An 18,834-nucleotide genomic window follows, 5' to 3' on the forward strand; every position below is an offset into this window, starting at 1 on the left:
TCTTTTTTAAAGCTCAAAAAATGAAGTGGTACAACATAATGTAATAAGATATATGTGATGTATTAATGTAATTCACTGTACTGCTAATAAAAAATAAATAAAAATAAAAAAAAAATAATAATAATAATACACAAGGAGCAATTTTACATTTATACATTTATACCATGCCAATTAGCCTATAAACTTGTACATCATCGGAGTGTGGGAGGTAACAGAAGGTCTCGGAGAACACCCAGGGGGAGAACGAACAAACTCCGAACAGACAAGCACCCGTAGCCAGGATCGAACCCAGGTCTCTGGCGCAGTAAGGCTCTACATTTACGTCACTAGTTAAGCGCTTGAAATTCACCTAAACCCTTAAGAAGTACTTAAATAAATCTAAGTTCCCACCCCATGAACATCCACCATCATACAAATCCAAAGCAAGTGCTGGAGGAACTCAGCCGGTCAGGCAGCATCTGTGGAGGGAATGACGTTTTGGTGTGTGGGGGGAGGGGGGGTTTGGGTCATGAGAACAAAGGCTAGAAAGGAGAAAAGGAGAGGTGAGAGCAGGATAAAGACTGGCAAGATAGGTGGATGCGGATGGGGGGGGGGGGGGGTTATTGGTGGAATAAATGACAAAGATGAGCGGAAAATAAGACAAAAGGATAAGGAGATAAGGGGGGTGAAATATAAAGCCGGTTGGATATCTATAGGTCAAAAGGGTGTGACAGAATGGTGGGAGAATTCAGTGGTTTTAGAAAAAACCCTTTGTTATCTATCTATCTATACATAACTAAAACTCTGATCTTGTGCTCTTCTGGTTTGCACGTTTTTTTCTATTTGCGCAAAAACGGTGCGCGACAGCGGTACGATATTTTGGCAGCTCACTCAGCGTTCCCCTGCGCTGAGAGTGCAACAAGTTTCATTCCGATCAGTGGCATATTGTAAAAGTTAGCGAGGTTTAAAAATCATAAAAAAAACACCCGTGCGCAGATCGATCTCCTCTCCTGCCAGACAGCGGCGCACGGATTGGACTCTTCTCCTTTCTCCTGTCACTCCGATGGACGGTCTGCCCCTTCCTGCGCCATCACATCTTCACTGGACCTGAGGGAGGCCCGTAGAGGTCTCCAACTGCACACAATTTTCGGAGGGACTGGAAGCGGCCCGGAGTCGGAGATGTCGCCAAATGGAAAGCGGAGAGTCTCATCCTGGCGAAGGAAAGCGTCCAGCGCACGATGTGAAGTCCAAACACACTGCCATCGCAATGCCAAGCAGCTCCAGCCCCTTCCTCTCTGGTCCCCGTCACTGGCTCCTGCCCCCTTCTCCGTGATAACCCCCCTCCCCCATGGCTCTTCCCCCGTCTTTTCTCCGAGCTGTCCACCCCTCGCACCCCCCCCCCCCTCGCCCACACGCCGGCTCGGCTGTAGCTGCTGGTGCTTCCAGGCCGAGCTGAGGATCCGAGGCCTGGCTCTAAGGGCACCGATGGCTGATGCTCCTCTGGGGCATGCAAGAAGGGAGAGGAGCGGTAACATCGAGATTCTGGGGAAGGAGTGGTGGAGGTGGGGGATAGAGGGACAGGAGGGGGTAGGGAGGAGAGAGGAGTTATGGAGGGAGGAAGGGAGTGTCTGAGGATAGGGGAAATGAGAGGGAGAGAGAGGTGAGGGAGGGATTGGGGAAGGGAGGAGGAGAGGGGAAAGAAGGGTGAAGAAGAGGGGGAGAGAGTGCTTGGGATGAGGGGAAATGAGCTGCACCTATGTATTTGGGGGCTATGGGTGAGTGGTAGAATATTGCATTGGGGATCCAAGCCTCCTGTGTGACAGGAACCCAATTTGTCCCACTTAGTCTAGTATAATATAACGGCTGAACAATTCAAATATTTAATTCATTGAAAACTTAATTAGAATTCATCACTATTGATGTGGAAATGTTAGCTATCAGTAAGGTTTATTTACCCAATGTTTTAGGTTAATACAGGAAGCATTGACCTCAGAGATTACATATCTTAGGTAAAATGAGAATTATTGTAACCAGAGTGCCAATATAGAAGGAATTGCCATCAGCGCCTGTACGTTCTTCCCGAGACCTGCGTGGGTTTTCTCCGATATCTTCGGTTTCCTCCCATACTCCAAAGACGTACAGGTTTGTAGGTTAATTGGCTTGGTATATATGTAAATTGTCCCTAATGTGTGAAGGATGGTGCTAATGTGTGGGGATCGCTAGTTGGTGCGGACTCGGTGGGCCAAAGGGCCTGTTTCTGCACTGCATCTCTAAACTAAACTAAAGGTGTAACTTTGGTTGAAAAATTAAATAATTATCAATGATCAAATAATAATTATCCATTATCAATGAATCTGAAGAAAGATCCCGACTCACAGCATCATCCATCCATGTTCTCCAGGGATGCTGATTGATCCATTGAGTTATTCCAGCATTTGGTGTCTTTCTTTGGTAAACAAACATTTGCAGTTCCTTGTTATTACAATTATCTAATTAACGTGCTTAGAAGATTCCCATTCAATGAGCTTAGAGCCTGGATTGACACCTAGAAGTATGATGTTGTGGCGATCAGTGAAACATGGTTGCAGGAGGGCTGTGATTGGAAACTAAATATTCCAGGATTTCGTTGCTTCAGGTGTGATAGAATTGGAGGGGCAAGAGGTGGTGGTGTTGCATTGCTAGTCAGGGAAGATATTACAGCAGTGCTTTGGCAGGATAGATTGGAGGGCTCATCTAGGGAGGCTATTTGGGTGGAACTGAGAAGTGGGAAAGGTGTAGCAACACTTATAGGAGTGTATTATAGACCGCCAAATGGGGAACGAGAATTGGAAGAGCAAATATGTAAGGAGATAGCAGATATTAGTAGTAAGCACAAGGTAGTGATTGTGGGAGATTTCAACTTTCCACACATAGACTGGGAAACACATTCTGTAAATGGGCTGGATGGTTTGGAGTTTGTAAAATGTGTGCAGGATAGTTTTTTGCAGCAATACATAGAGGTACCTACTAGAGGAGGGGCAGTGCTGGACCTCCTGTTAGGAAATGAGACGGGACAGGTGGCGGAGGTATGCGTTGGGGAGCACTTCGGGTCCAGTGATCACAATACCATTAGTTTCAATATAATTATGGAGAAGGTCAGAACTGGACCTAGGGTTGAGATTTTTGATTGGAGAAAGGCTAACTTTGATGAGATGCGAGATGATTTAAAAGGAGTGGACTGGGACATTTTGTTTTATGGGAAAGATGTAGAAGAGAAATGGTGGACATTTAAAGGGGAAATTTTAAGAGTACAGAAACTTTATGTTCCTGTTCGGTTGAAAGGAAACAGTAAAAATTGGAAAGAGCCCTGGTTTTCAAGGGAAATTGGACATCTTGTTCGGAAAAAGAGGGAGATCTACAATAATTATAGGCAGCATGAAGTAAATGAGGTGCTTGTGGAGTATAAGGAATGTAAAGAGAATCTTAAGAAAGAAATTAGAAAAGCTAAAAGAAGATATGAGGTTGCTTTGGCAAGTAAGGTGAAAGTAAATCCAAAGGGTTTCTACAGCTATATTAATAGCAAAAGGATAACGAGGGATAAAATTGGTCCATTGGAGAAACAGAGTGGGCAGCTATCTGCAGAGCCAAAAGAGATGGGGGAGATATTGAACAATTTCTTTTCTTCGGTATTCACCAAGGAGAAGGATATTGAATTATGTGAGGTAAGGGAAACGAGTAGAGTAGTTATGGATACTATGAGTTTCAAAGTAAAAGAAGTACTGACACTTTTGAAAAATATAAAAGTGGATAAGTCTCCAGGCCCTGACAGGATATTCCCTAGGACATTGAGGGAAGTTAGTGTAGAAATAGCCGGGGCTATGACAGAAATATTTCAAATGTCATTAGAAACGGGAATAGTCCCCGAGGATTGGCGTACTGCGCATGTTGTTCCATTGTTTAAAAAGGGTTCTAAGAGTAAACCTAGCAATTATAGACCTGTTAGTCTGACTTCAGTGGTGGGCAAATTAATGGAAAAGATACTTAGAGATAATATATATAAGCATCTGGATAAACAGGGTCTGATTAGGAACAGTCAACATGGATTTGTGCCTGGAAGGTCATGTTTGACTAATCTTCTTGAATTTTTTGAAGAGGTTACTAGGGAAATTGACGAGGGTAAAGCAGTGGATGTTGTCTATATGGACTTTAGTAAGGCCTTTGACAAGGTTCCTCATGGAAGGTTGGTTAAGAAGGTTAAACTGTTGGGTATAAATGCAGGAATAGCAAGATGGATTCAGCAGTGGCTGAATGGGAGAAGCCAGAGGGTAATGGTGGATGGCTGTTTGTCGGGTTGGAGGCAGGTGACTAGTGGGGTGCCTCAGGGATCTGTGTTGGGTCCTTTGTTGTTTGTCATGTACATCAATGATCTGGATGAAGGGGTGGTAAATTGGATTAGTAAGTATGCAGATGATACCAAGATAGGGGGTGTTGTGGATAATGAAGAGGATTTCCAAAGTCTACAGAGTGATTTAGGCCATTTGGAAAAATGGGCTGAAAGATGGCAGATGGAGTTTAATGCTGATAAATGTGAGGTGTTACACCTTGGCAGGACAAATCAAAATAGGACGTACATGATAAATGGTAGGGAATTGAAGAATACAGTTGAACAGAGGGATCTGGGAATAACCGTGCATAGTTCCTTGAAGGTGGAATCTCATATAGATAGGGTGGTAAAGAAAGCTTTTGGTATGCTAGCCTTTATAAATCAGAGCATTGAGTATAGAAGCTGGGATGTAATGTTAAAATTGTACAAGGCATTGGTGAGACCAAATCTGGAGTATGGTGTACAATTTTGGTCGCCCAATTATAGGAAGGATGTCAACAAAATAGAGAGAGTACAGAGGAGATTTACTAGAATGTTGCCTGGGTTTCAACAACTAAGTTACAGAGATAGGTTGAATAAGTTAGGTCTTTATTCTCTGGAGCGCAGAATGTTAAGGGGGGACTTGATAGAGGTCTTTAAAATGATGAGAGGGATAGACAGAGTTGATGTGATCAAGCTTTTCCCTTTGAGAATAGGGAAGATTCAAACAAGAGGACATGACTTCAGAATTAAGGGACAGAAGTTTAGGGGTAACATGAGGGGGGACTTCTTTACTCAGAGAGTGGTAGCGGTGTGGAATGAGCTTCCAGTGGAAGTGGTGGCGGCAGGTTCATTGGTATCATTTAAGAATAAATTGGATAGGCATATGGATGAGAAGGGAATGGAGGGTTATGGTATGAGTGCAGGCAGGTGGGACTAAGGGAAAAAAATTGTTCGGCGCGGACTTGTAGGGCCGAGATGGCCTGTTTCCGTGCTGTAATTGTTATATGGTTATATGGTTATTAGGTCTGAGCAAGTTCTTTAAAGGTGTTATCCAATACCATTCCCTTCCCTGATGGTGAATTGTAAAAGTCTTCCAGCATCAGTGACTACATTCAGCCCATTAAACGCTGGTGAACTGGCAGAAATCTGATTTTGTATTGTCCAGCATGTCAGTCAGTTATTGAAAAGCAGGTCCTCTGTGGAAAGTACTCCTATTCCCCTCGCAACCTCCTTACAAGTAATTTTCATGCTGGGTCAGAGAAATGGATGGCCCACAACTATTAAAGTTACACTCATACGATGTACTGAATCGCATGTGGGAAGCAGCAATTAAACACTCTTGCATGAAATGTCATGGTGTACAGCAGCAGAATGTACGCAGCCCATTCAACTCTGCCGGAGGTCTTTAAACTGCACTTAACTGAACTTTAATTGCCGTTCTTCTCCTGACATTGTTAAAGAAGGGCCAATCAGACTGCTTGTGCAATTATAGACACAAAATGCTGGAGTAACTCAGCGGGACAGGCAGCATTTCTGGAGAGAAGGAATAGGTGACATTTTGGGTCGAGACCCTACTTCTGAAGAAGGGACTGAAGAAGGATCTTGACCCGAAATGTCTCCCATTCCTTCTTTCCAGTGATGCTGTCTGTTCCGTTGAGTTACTCCAGCATTTTGTGTCCATCTTCGGTTTAAGCCAGCATCTGCAATTTCATCCTGCACATTGTTCTTGCAATTATGCTGCTTAGCCAGTTGTTCACCTGTATGCAAGCCAAATCCTGCAGATAGCTAGGATTCCTAACATCCAGAGCACATGCAAATTTTACATTCAATCAATTGAATGTAAGCTGTTAGTTAAATCGGCTCTGGCTTTGGTTGTGTTGGTGATTGTGTTTGGGTGGACTTGCATTAGCATTTTATATTTAGACACAATGATAGGATGGTGTTTGACAAGAATGTTTGGGTGTTTTCATTGGGGAGTTTTGCCAGAAGAGATAGATAATAGACAATAGGTGCAGGAGTACGCCATTCGGCCCTTCGAGCCAGCACCGCCATTCAATGTGATCATGGCTGATCATCCCCAATCAGTACCCCGTTCCTGCCTTCTCCCCATATCTCCTGACTGCTATCTTTAAGAGCCCTATCAAGCTCTCTATTGAAAGTATCCAGAGAACCCGCCTTCACCACCCTCTGAGGCAGAGAATTCCACAGACTCACAACTCTCTGTGTGAAAAAGTGTTTCCTCATCTCCATTCTAAATGGCTTACCCTTTATTCTTAAACTGTGGCCCCTGGTTCTGGACTCCCCCAACATCGGGAACATGTTTCTCACTTCAAGCGTGTCTAAACCCTTAATAATCTTAGATGTTTTAATAAGATATCCTCCCATCCTTCTAAATTCCAGAGTATACAAGCCCAGCCGCTCCACTCTCTCTGCATATGACAGTCCCGCCATCCTGGGAATTAACCTTGTAAATCTATGCTGCACTCCCTCAATAGCAAGAATGACCTTCCTCAGTTAGGGGACCAAAACTGCACATAATACTCCGGGAGTGGTCTCACTAGGGCCCTATATAAGGACCTCTTTGCTCCAATACTCAACTTCTCTTGTTATGAAGGCCAACATGCCATTCGCTTTCTTAGCTGCCTGCTGTACCTGGATGTTTACTTTCATTGACTAATGAACAAGCACCCCCAGATCCCGTTGTACTTCCCCTTTTCCCAAGTTGACACCATTTAGATAATAATCTACCTTCCTGTTTTTGCTACCAAAGTGGATAACCTCACATTTATCCACACTAAACTGCATCTGCCAGTTGAGGCAAATACTATAACAACATTTAAAAGACATTTGGACAGGTGTATGAATAAGAAATGTTTAGAGGGATATAGGCCAAACACAGACTGGTGGAACTAATGTAGATGGGGCATCTTGGTCCACATGGCAAGTTGGGTCAGAGGGCCTGTATCAATGCTGTTTGACTCTACAACTCTTTGACTCATGCTGATAAAATATATCACAGAAATGGTCAAATGTGGCTGCATTTCAGCCCATCAGGTGTGGTGCAGGCAGTGACAGCCCAGCACATTGACAACACCAGCATGAGGCCAACACCACTTCCACATTTGGAGTTTTTCTTAATGCATCTGCTGAGCTGCCAGAGCTTAATGAGTGCTGTGAAATATTAGTGAGTGAAGGCTTGCCAGTTGGATGTGGTTAACTTACTAGACTCATGTCTGGGTGCCTGGGTCATCAATTCAGAGGCAAGCGTCTGAATCTCATTATGACAGCTGATGAATTAAATTTGAGTAATTAAATCAGTAATCACCACACATATCCCTTTTCATCATACTATCTCGATCCTGTTTGCTGCAAGACCAATTTCAATGTTCAATGGAGATATATTTGTTGCCCAACCATTAGCTCAATGGAAATGTTTTAATGGGGACGAGACTAAGCTAATCAGTATAGTAAAATGCTGGGTTTTCACTCTGTCCTGCTCTTTATTACTTTCTAATCTTATTGTGGGCAGGACCAGCCCAGCAACATTTTTATCACATATGATGGCATGTTAACCTTTGTTGATGTCGCTTCTGAGAAGATAGTTGGTGGTTACATAAACAGCTTCAGCATTTCCTTCTAATTCTTAGAAATAGTTCATTACAGAGTCATTTGTTTCCACAAGTCATGCTGGGATAGAAATGTTGGTCAATCTTTAGACAGCGTTGCTCTGCCATGAAGAGTGAAAACATTGTTGATCTAGCTAATGTAACCCCACTTTTTAACGTAGCTAATGTAACCCCACTTTTTAAAAAGGGAGGGAGAGAGAAAGCAGGGAATTACAGACCAGTTAGTCTAACATCGGTAGTGGGGAAAATGCTAGAGTCAGTTATTAAAGATGGGATAGCAGCACATTTGGAAAGTGGTGAAACCATTGGACAAACAAGGGGTTACAGTTTAAGGATAAGGGGAAAGTATTTTAGGACCGAGATGAGAAAAACATTTTTCACACAGAGAGTGGTGAATCTGTTGAATTCTCTGCCACAGAAGGTAGTTGAGGCCAGTTCATTGGCTATATTTAGGAGGGAGTTAGATGTGTCCTTTGTGGCAAAAGGGATCAGGGGGTATGGAGAGAAGGCAGGTACAGGATACTGAGTTGGATGATCAGCCATGATCATATTGAATGGCAGTGCAGGCTCGAAGGGCCGAATGGCCTACTCCTGCACCTATTTTCTATGTTTCTATGAACACCACCTATCACCATTTTCATCTTGCCGTAATAACTTTCTCAATAAAAATGTAGTACGAGTGGAACTAACTGGTTCAGGCAGCATCTGGCCTGTCTTCAGACTGCGCCACCATTATATTTTTGTCTTGTAGAGTATTAAATCTTGTACTAATACAGATCCACTTGACATCAGTCTCGTTGGTGATGAGTAGTCAGTGATATCAGAAATATGGCTATTGTCAGAATAAAGTATGGAGGGACACTTAACTATAAACACCAGGTAACTTCCAACATCAGGGCGGTGTCTTATCCTTGCAAGCAGATGTCAATTAAATTATTACCAACCCCTGGTCATAGCACAAGATTGGAATTGTGCTGTCCCTTTAGCAGCACTGCCAAGGGAAGGTTGTTTCTGAGCAGTGCAAGCATGATAGTACAGGGTGGATTCTCCAAAGTTGTTCTCTTGGCAGGAAGTCTTGTCCACAGGGAACAAGTATTGAAAATTCAGATGTTTATTGCGCGTAATATTCTGGCTAATAAAGAAAATCGAGTGCACATATGCGCTACCTTCCTGCATGTGTTTCCAGTTGGCAAGGGTCTCTACTGCAAGAAAGAAGTCTGGAATTTGCTCATGCACACTGTATCTTTGGAAAGGAAATCATTGGATTCATGTAAAATTCATCCCATTTCTACCTCATATAGCCGACTAATACAGAATTGATAAATTATGTTCATGTTGATGTTCATGTTATAGGAGCAGAATTAGGCCATTTGGCGCTTCAAGTCTACTCCATCATTCAATCATGGCTGATCTATCTTTCACTCACGACCCCATTCTCCGGCCTTCTGCCCATAACCACTGACAGCCAAATTAATCAAAAATCTGTCAATCCCTGCCTTACAAATATCCATTGACGGCCTCCACAGCCTTCTGTGGCAATAAATTCCACAGATTCACCATCCGCTGACTAAAGAAATTCCTCCTTATCTCCTTTCTAAAGGTATATCCTTTTATTCTGAGACTATGGCCTCTGGTCCTAGACTCTCCCACTAGTGGAAATCAAAATGGTTTATTTACAAAGAGCTTCAAAATAGAGGTAAAATGGTCAATTATCAAGTTATACGTTAAGCCTACAGCATTTATTTTACAATTATATACATTGGCACATCTGATTAATAGTGCACTGCCTTTTGTCCAGTTGCCTACACAATTAATAATCTTCAGTAGAATTAACTTTTATTTTAGTTCAGTTTAGAGATACAGCGCGGAAAAAGGCCCTTCGTCCCACCGAGTCCGCAACATACGCAATCACCGCACACTAGCACTATCCCACACACTAGGGACAATTTTACATTTATACCAAGCCAATTAACCTCCAAACCTGGACGATTTGGGAGTGTGGGAGGAAACTGAAGATCTCAGAGAATACCCATGCGGCCACGGGGAGAATGTACAAACTCCGTATAGACAGCACCTGTGGTCGGGATCGAAAGGCAGCAACTCTACCACTGCGCCACCGTGCCACCCTAATTCTAGTACAAGACAGTTCACTTTTATACTTATATTCCTTGACTTTACTATTTTCACTGCCACCTTTAACTACGATCCCAGGTCTGCCATCCAAATGCCTGCCTAGCACCAGCTCATGCAGCCTATCCAGGAAATAGCACGATATTCGAGCTGCAGATCTAGAAATTCCTTAATGGAAATTTAATATGTGTTCAAACACATTGTCTGGCACCCAAAACTTGTTTTTGTTCCAAGATGCTATACACAGTGTGAACTTCAATTGCAAAGTTAGCAGAACCTTGTCAGATTGAACTTAAGGACCTGTCCCACTGCGACGACCTAATTTACGAGTTTAGAAGAGTTTGCTCTCGACTCAAATTCACAGCATGGTCAACACGTGGTCATAGGAGATCCTAGGAGGTCACTGGAACTCTCCTTCATGCTTGAGGGAAGTTCCCGCATACTCACGGCCTCAGTTTGGTCGAGGAAAATTTCTCTGCATGCTGAAAATTATTCCGCGAGTAAAAATTGGTCGGCCTGGTTCTTTTGAACTCATAGTCCAGTGGAGTGGGGTAGCTAGTCGAGGGTAGCCGTAGGCAATCTCCTTTGCTGACCGGGCATTTTAATTGGCTCATTGGAGTTTTCAGGACTAAGGAAAACCGACCGGTAATGTTAAATGTCCACTAAACTTTATTAATCGTTATCTGGCTTCTTAAAAGTGTCTCCACTCCTTCTCCCCCTTTCTCTCCCCTCTCTCCTCTTCTCTTCCCCTCTCCGCGCTCTCTAAAGGACTTACCGTAACTGTGCCAGCCGTCTTTTACCTTCCTGTTCATCATGGGTGTGAATTTCAAACAGCGCTCCCCCGCTTTCTCTGGCCCCCGCGGTCGGTCGATCCAGCTTGAGGTTTTTCAGGTGAGTGCCCTCGAGCTTGAAGGTCGAAGACAGTTGCTGAAAAGTTGCGTTAGTTGGACAGGCCCTTTAGTAATGGCATTTACTGTAAGTTTCAGGGTACACTATTGTTTTGACAGGGGCTGGTATGTATGTGGAAACAGCTTCCAGAAAAAGCAGTAGAGATGGGTACTGTTATGAAATTTTTACATTAAGATAAATACACGGATAGAAAATATTCAAACAAAAATATTCCAATGGGCCTAGCTCGGGTAGGTACTTTAGTTAGCAGGGATGAGATGGGCCAAACAGCCCCATTCCATACTGTTTAACTCTATAACTTGATGACTCTCTAACTTAAGCAGAAATGAAAATGCCACCCAAATGTTGGGAGTCAAATGTTCTGTCAAGCAACAGGATACCAAGAAATGGATGCAGTAGTGCTTTACTACAGTTTCAGCTCATTTTTAACTGTACATCATTGTTTTTTCAGAATTGTGTAAAGAAATTTCTAGATTGGCATCCTTTGCATAGAATGTCAAAGCAAGACTGTATGTTATAGTGAAGAAATACACTGTGGTATTCTCCATAGAAGACGGAGAGGCCTCCTTCAGTACTGACTGTTTTGAGCCCAAAGTGGAGACTGAGCCATGGTGGGATAAGTTCATAAGTTCATAAATGATAGGAACAGATGAGCCATTCGGCCCATCAAGCCTACGCCATTCGATCATGGCTGATCTATCTTTCCCTCTCACCCCCATTTTCCTGCCTTCTCCCCATAACCCCTGACACCCGTACTAATCAAGAATCTATCGCTGCCTTAAACATATCCATTGACTTGGCCTCCACAGCCTTCTGATGCAAAGGCTGCAAGCCCTATCATATTTGCAGCATGTAGCCCAGGCAATGATGATACACTCATCTATCTATTATATATTGTGTGCCTGCCGCCTGCCGTCCGTCCGTCCGGCTGGCGGCTGCCTTTCTTCCTTTTGATTCGTTCCATCGTGTGATGTCACAATGCCCAATGTTCACATATGTCCAATCGGAATGGATCCATTTACATATGCCTTTGCAGGAGCCCCAGCCCATGGTGAACGTTCCATTGTGTGATGTCACAATGCCCAATGCTCAAAGACATTCTTGCCATAGAGGGAGTACAGAGAAGGTTCACCAGACTGATTCCTGAGATGTCAGGACTTTCATATGAAGAAAGAGTGGATAGACTCGGCTTGTACTCGCTAGATTTTAGAAGATTGAGGGGGGATCTTATAGAAACCGATGTTGGGGAAGTCCAGAACAAGGGGTCACAGTTTAAGGATAAGGGGGAAATCTTCTAGGACCGAGATGAGAAAAACATTTTACACACAGAGAGTGGTGAATCTCTGGAATTCACTGCCACAGAAGGTAGTTGAGGCCTGTTCATTGGCTATATTTAAGAGGGAGTTAGATGTGGCCCTTGTGGCTAAAGGGATCAGGGGGTGTGGAGAGAAGGCAGGTACAGGATACTGAGTTGGATGATCAGCCATGATCATATTGACTGGAGGTGCAGGCTCGAAGGGCCGAATGGGTTACTCCTGAACCTGATTTCTATGTTTCTTAGTTTCCCTCTTCTCACCCCTCTCCCTCTCCCACCCATCCCTCTCTCCCCCACCCCCCTTCACTCTCTACCCTATCCCCTTCCCTCTCTCCCCCTGCCCCCTGCCCCCTTCCCCCTACCCCTCTGTCCCTCTTCCACCACTCCCCCTACCCCTCCCTCCCCACTCTTCCACTTCTCTCCCTCACCCCATCCCTTTCCTCCCCACCCCTCTCTCTTCCCCTCCCTTCCCCCTCCCTCCCCTCTCCACCCCCACCCCTTCCCCCTACCCCTCTGACCCTCCCCACTCTTCACCTCTCCCCCTCCCACTATCCCTCCCCACTCTTTCCCCCCTCTCCCCCCACCTCTCTCCCCCTCCCTCCACACTCTTCCCCCCTCCCTCCACACTCTTACCCCTCCCTCCTCCTCTCCGTCCCCATCCCTCCCCCCCACATCTCTCTCCCCTCCCCCTCCTCTCTCTCCATCCTCTCTTCCACTTCACTTCTCTCCCCCCTTCCCCCTCCACTCTCCCTCCCCACTCTTTCCCCTCTCTCCACCCCCCCTCTCCCCTTCCCTCCCTCCTCCCCTACCTCCCCATCCCCCCCCCCCCTCACCCACATCTCTCTCCCCATCCCCCTCTCTCACCCCCTACCCCGCTCTCCTTTCCATCCCAAATCTGTCCCGTTTCCTCCTCCTCCTCTCCCTCCCTCCCCTCTTCTCACCCCCCTCCCCCCACTTGTGTGTTTGGGGGGTGGTTAATGTTAGTGTGATGCCTCAGCCCCCCCCCCCCCCCCCCCGACCCGCAAACGCCGTTGGGGAAACAGACCCAACGGGTCTGCACTTGCACTATAGTCTGCACTATATAAATGTCTGTGGCTGACGCCTGCCGTCCGGCTGCCTTTCTGCCTTTTGATTCATTCCATCGTGTGATGTCACAATGCCCAATACTCGCAGATGTCCAATCGGAATGGATCCATTTACATGGACGGCTGCCGGCCGCCTTTCTTCCTTTGATTCCCTGCAACTCCGAAACCAGACGCAGAATCGCCGACATCTTTTCCATTTCGGTAGAGATTTCACTTTTCTTTCTAAGTATCCACTCCTCATTACATTTCGTCGTGTTTAAGTACACGTTTTTAATCAAATCCTTCTCCCCCCCACCCCAATATTTCAAAATTAAACTGGCTTCTAACCCATAGAAGCAGCACCAGCCCCAGCCCCTGGTGAACGTTCCATTGTGATGTCACAATGCCCGATGCTCACAGATGTCCAATCGGAATGAATTCATTTACATATGCCTTTGCAGGAGCCCCAGCCCCTGGTGAACGTTCCATCGTGTAATGTCACAATGCCCAATGCTCAAACACATTGTTGCCATAGAGGGAGTACAGAGAAGGTTCACCAGACTGATTTCTGGGATGTCAGGACTTTCATATGAAGAAAGACTGGATAGACTCGGCTTGTACTCGCTATATTTTAGAAGATTGAGGGAGGATCTTATAGAAACTCCTGATTACATCTCGTCGTGTTTATGTACACATTTTTAATCAAATCTTTTCTCCCCCCCCCCCCCCCCCCCCCCCCAATATTGAAAAAAAAACTGACATCTCACCCATAGAAGCAGCCCCAGCCCCAGCCCCAGCCCCTGGTGAACATTCCATCGTGTGATGTCACAATGCCCAATGTTCACATATGTCCAATCGGAATGGATTCATTTACATATGCCTTTGCAGGAGCCCCAGCACCTGGTGAACGTTCTATCGTGTGATGTCACAATGCCCAATGCTCAAAGACATTGTTGCCATAGAGGGAGTACAGAGAAGGTTCACCAGACTGATTCCTGGGATGTCAGTACTTCCATATGAAGAAAGACTGGATAGACTCGGCTTGTACTCGCCAGATTTTAGAAGATTGAGGGGGTATCTTATAGAAACTTACAAAATTCTTAAGGGGTTGGACAGGCTAGATGCAGGAAGATTGTTCCAGATGTTGGGGAAGTCCAGAACAAGGGGTCACAGTTTAAGGATAAGGGGTAAATCTTTTAGGACCGAGATGAGAAAAAAAAAATTCACACAGAGAGTGGTGAATCTCTGGAATTCACTGGCACAGAAGGTAGCTGAGGCCAGTTCATTGGCTATATTTAAGAGGGAGTTAGATGTGGCCCTTGTGGTTAAAGGGATCAGGGGGTATGGAGATAAGGCAGGTACAGGATACTGAGTTGGATGATCAGCCATGATCATATTGAATGGTGGTGCAGGCTCAAAGGGCCGAATGGCCTACTCCTGCACTTAATTTCTATGTTTCCCTCTCCTCACCCCTCTCCCTCTCCCACCCATCACTCTCTCCCCCACCCCCCTTCCCTCTCTACCACCACCCCTTCCCCCTACCTCTCTGTCCCTCTTCCACCACTCCCCCTACCCCTCCCTCCCCACTCTTCCACTTCTATCCCCGTACCCCACCCCTCTCCCTCCCCCACCCTTCTCTCTTCCCCTCCCTTCCCCTCTCTCCCCCACCCCTTCCCCTACCCCTCTGTCCCTCTTCCACCACTCCCCCATCCCTCTTCCACCACTCCCGCTACCCCCTCTACCCCTCCCTCCCTCCCCACTCTTCCACTTCTCTCCCCTTCTCTCCTCCCCCTCTCCCTCTCCTCACCCCTCTCCCTCTCCCATCCCTCTCTCCCCCACCCCCCTTCCCTCTCTCCCCCTCCCCCTTCCCCCTATCCCTCTGTCCCTCTTCCATCACTCCCCCTACGCCTCTCCTCCTCCCTCCCCCCCTCTTCCACTTCTCTCTCCTTCCCCTCCACTCTCCCTCCCCACTCTTTCCCCTCTCTACCCCCACCCCTCTCCCCCTCCCTCCCTCCTCGTCTCCCTCCCCATCCCCCCTCCCCCCACATCTCTCTCACCCCATACCCCACTCTCCTTTCCCTCCCAAATCTATCCCGTTTCCTCCTCCTCCTCTCCCCTCCCTCCCCTCTTCTCACCCCCCCCTAAACGCCGTTGGGGAAACAGACCCAACGGGTCTGCACTTGGTCTAGTCACATATAAACATGATGGATGTTCTGTCCCTGCAACTGTTCACTGAATCAGACAACCTGCCCACCTCATCCGCTACTTATCCACTGTAACTCCTGAAACCGGGTAAAATGAATTTGAATCCCTGGGTTGTTGTTTTTTACTCACTGGTGCTGGAAGATTTTGGAATGAGTCTGATGAATCATAACCTTACACCCTGTTCCAGGATAAGAAGTGAAGTCCAGAAAAACAGCAACTCATCTGTGAAAGCCACATAAGAACACCTCACAGCATTGGAAAGAACGATAGATTGAGTAAATAACACCAATACTTCTTTCAATGCAGGAGATGACTTCATTAGAGCAGGTGAATACAGAGATTCAATTCTCTCAATAATATCTCTTCACACTACTCACAACTCTTACCACTCTCAACAGCCTCCTCACCTCCAACATAGCTTTCAGCATCCTGTCCCAAGATTAGTTTAAACATTTTTCTTACCATCCTAAGCAAGCTCATCTCTTCTGCCATCGCTTTACATGATACATTAAAAACATTCTCACATGTTGCCACCAGGACAAGCCATAGGTTCTTGCATACATCAAATTAATACTTCACTTGCTGCACACCTCCCCTTGCCAATGCCACTTCTCCACACTTGTGTCCTTTGTAATTATGTGGTTCTTGTCCTGCTGGACCTATCTGCTGCCTTTGATACAGTGGACCATGGTATCTTAATATCTTGGTTACAGCACCTAGTGGGCATTTGTGGCAGTGCCCTGGAATGGTTCAGGACTTATCTGGCAGACAGAACTATGTGTGTAAGCCTTGCTAGTTTTGAATCCTCCTCCGCTCCTTTGTCATATGGGGTTCCACAGGGCTCAATTTTAGGGTCCCTGCTTTTCTCACTGTACTTGCTTCCTCTGGGTTCCATTCTTAGAAAACATGGCATCTCTTTTCACTGTTATGCTGATGATAGCCAACTATATATTCCGCTGAGGAAGGAAGATGCTTTTTCTGTCATATCACTTCTGTCATGTCTTGAGGACATTAAGTCCTGGATGGCCCTAAACTTTCTAGGATTTAATGAAAAGAAGACAGAGGTGATATTGTTTGGTCCCAATGGCTGCCGTGAACCTCCCCTTGTTGACTTGGGTCCCCTGGCACGGTATGTGAAGCCAACTGTTTTAAACCTGGGTTTTAGGATGGACAGTGATTTTAAATTAGATCGTCAAATAGGCGCGGTGGTAAAGTCCAGCTTCTTTCACTTAAGGCAGCTGGCAAAGGTGAAGCCCATTCTTTTTTTTTTTATTTATTTATTTTTTTTTTTTTTTATTAGAAGTAGACATATTATAAAATGTAGTTACATATTATAGTAAAAAAAAAAACTTTTCATATACATCAGTCATACATTATTAAAATTTTCCATTATCAATTACTTCTGCTTCTAGTATTTTTATTTTTTATAGAAAGCGAGAAAAAGAGAGGGTAGAAAGTTACAAATAAAAAAGAAAGCAAAAAAAAAACAAAAAAAAAAAAAAAAAAACACAACAGAAAAACAAGGGAGGTGGAATGGGTTACCTGTAATACATCAATGGAGATAGGTTCGTAGGTTATAAAGTATAGAGTATAGTTTTTCATCTGTTCCTGAGTTCAAGTTTCAGCTGGGTCCTCGTGCTGTGCCAATCTATCCCTTCAGATAGTTAATGAATGGAGCCCAAATTTTATGGAAAAGATCTTGTTTGTCCATTAAGACAAGTCTAATTCTTTCTAAGTATAGGGTCTCCGACATTTCCGTAATCCACATTTTAATTGTGGGGTTTGTAGGGCCTTTCCAAAATTTTAATATTAATTTTTTTCCGGTTATTATACTGTAATTGAGGAAGTTTCTTTGGTTTGTTGTGAGTGTTAAGCTTTGTTCTGATATTCCAAGTATTATTAATTTTGTGTCTGGGTCCAGTTTTGTATTAATAACTTCTGAAGTTATTTCAAAAATATCTGTCCAGAAATGTTTAAGTTTTATACAGTTTGCAAACGTATGTGTTAAATTAGCCTCTAAATGTAGACATTTATCACAGATAGGAGAGATTTGTGGGAAGATTCTATTTAGTTTTATTTTAGAGAAGTGTAGTCTATGTAAGACCTTGAATTGTAATAAAGTATGTCTGGCATTTAATGAACATTGATGTATTTGTTGTAAACTTTCGTCCCACATATCTTTCGTGATAGGATGACCTATTTCATTTTCCCATTTGTATCTATATAGTTCGGTCGGTGGTACCTCGTTATTTAGTAGGATGTTATAAATATAAGCTATTAGTTTTTCAGTATTAGGATGCTTGTTCAGACATTCATCAAGAATTTCTGATTCCACTTCCGGTGGCGCTATGGAGTAGGAGAGACTCGCGCCAACTAGCTCCGTGAAAAAACCGAAAAAACGGGAGGAAAAGACAGATCCTACCTGCAGAAACCGGGACCGATTGTTTTGTACTAAGCCCGTGACGTCATCAGGCGCGCGACACCGGCAGTATGTCGACTCAACATACTCCCCCCCACAAGGCAAAAAACGGCAAGTCTAAAGAGGTAGGCCCAACTGAAGCCTCGGCCTCAGGTTTAACAGCATCCCGAGAAGACATCTCAAAGAAGAAGTATAAGACTGAAATGCAAGAATTAAAAGAAGAATTAAAAACATTCCTTAAGGAGGAACTTAAAAATCTCAGACAGAACTTTCAAGAGGTTAAAAAGGAGCTAGCATCTTTAAAAAAAGAAATGCAAGAACAAATTAAAGAAGAGGTCACTGAGATTGTACATGAAGTCCTTGAGGACTGGAAATTAGAAATGGAAAGAAATATGACTCAAAACGCTGAAGAAGTAAATGGAAAACTGAATAAGATGGAATCCAGATTTGATTCTAAACTTGAACCTATTCTCCTGACATTAGACCAACACTACAAGATTGTAAAAGAACTTGAGGAACTTGCTGAGACAAGCACCGCAACTACAAAATAACTCATCACTGAGAACCAACGCCTATCAAAGTTATTGTATCAAATAACTGAAAAATGTACAGACTTGGAGGGACGACAGAGGCGTCAGAACTTAAGAATCGTGGGCATCCAGGAAGGCAGAGAGGGGACTCGTGACCCCCGTGAATTTGCTGCAGAAGTACTGAAAACAATTTTGAACCTGGATCAGGCGCCATTACTTGCCCGAGCGCACAGAGTGGGTCGCCCAAAGGTGGGCGACCGACCAAGAATAATGATAGTAAAGGTCCAATATGACCATGTATTGGATGACATG

The 18,834-nt window shown here is 44.6% G+C and overlaps 1 long non-coding RNA gene across 1 annotated transcript in view; it reads left to right on the top strand.

Annotated features, from left to right (window-relative positions):
• Window positions 1-1,043: 1,043 nt before the first annotated feature.
• LOC116978907 overlaps window positions 1,044-18,834 on the top strand; it is a 63,727-nt gene continuing 45,936 nt past the window's right edge. The window contains exon 1 of the long non-coding RNA XR_004413594.1: window positions 1,044-1,219. This is a non-coding gene — a long non-coding RNA (uncharacterized LOC116978907). The remainder of the gene's footprint in view (window positions 1,220-18,834) is intronic.

Source organism: Amblyraja radiata, chromosome 1 (assembly GCF_010909765.2).
Source record: "Amblyraja radiata isolate CabotCenter1 chromosome 1, sAmbRad1.1.pri, whole genome shotgun sequence".
In the NCBI taxonomy this organism is placed as follows: domain Eukaryota; kingdom Metazoa; phylum Chordata; class Chondrichthyes; order Rajiformes; family Rajidae; genus Amblyraja; species Amblyraja radiata.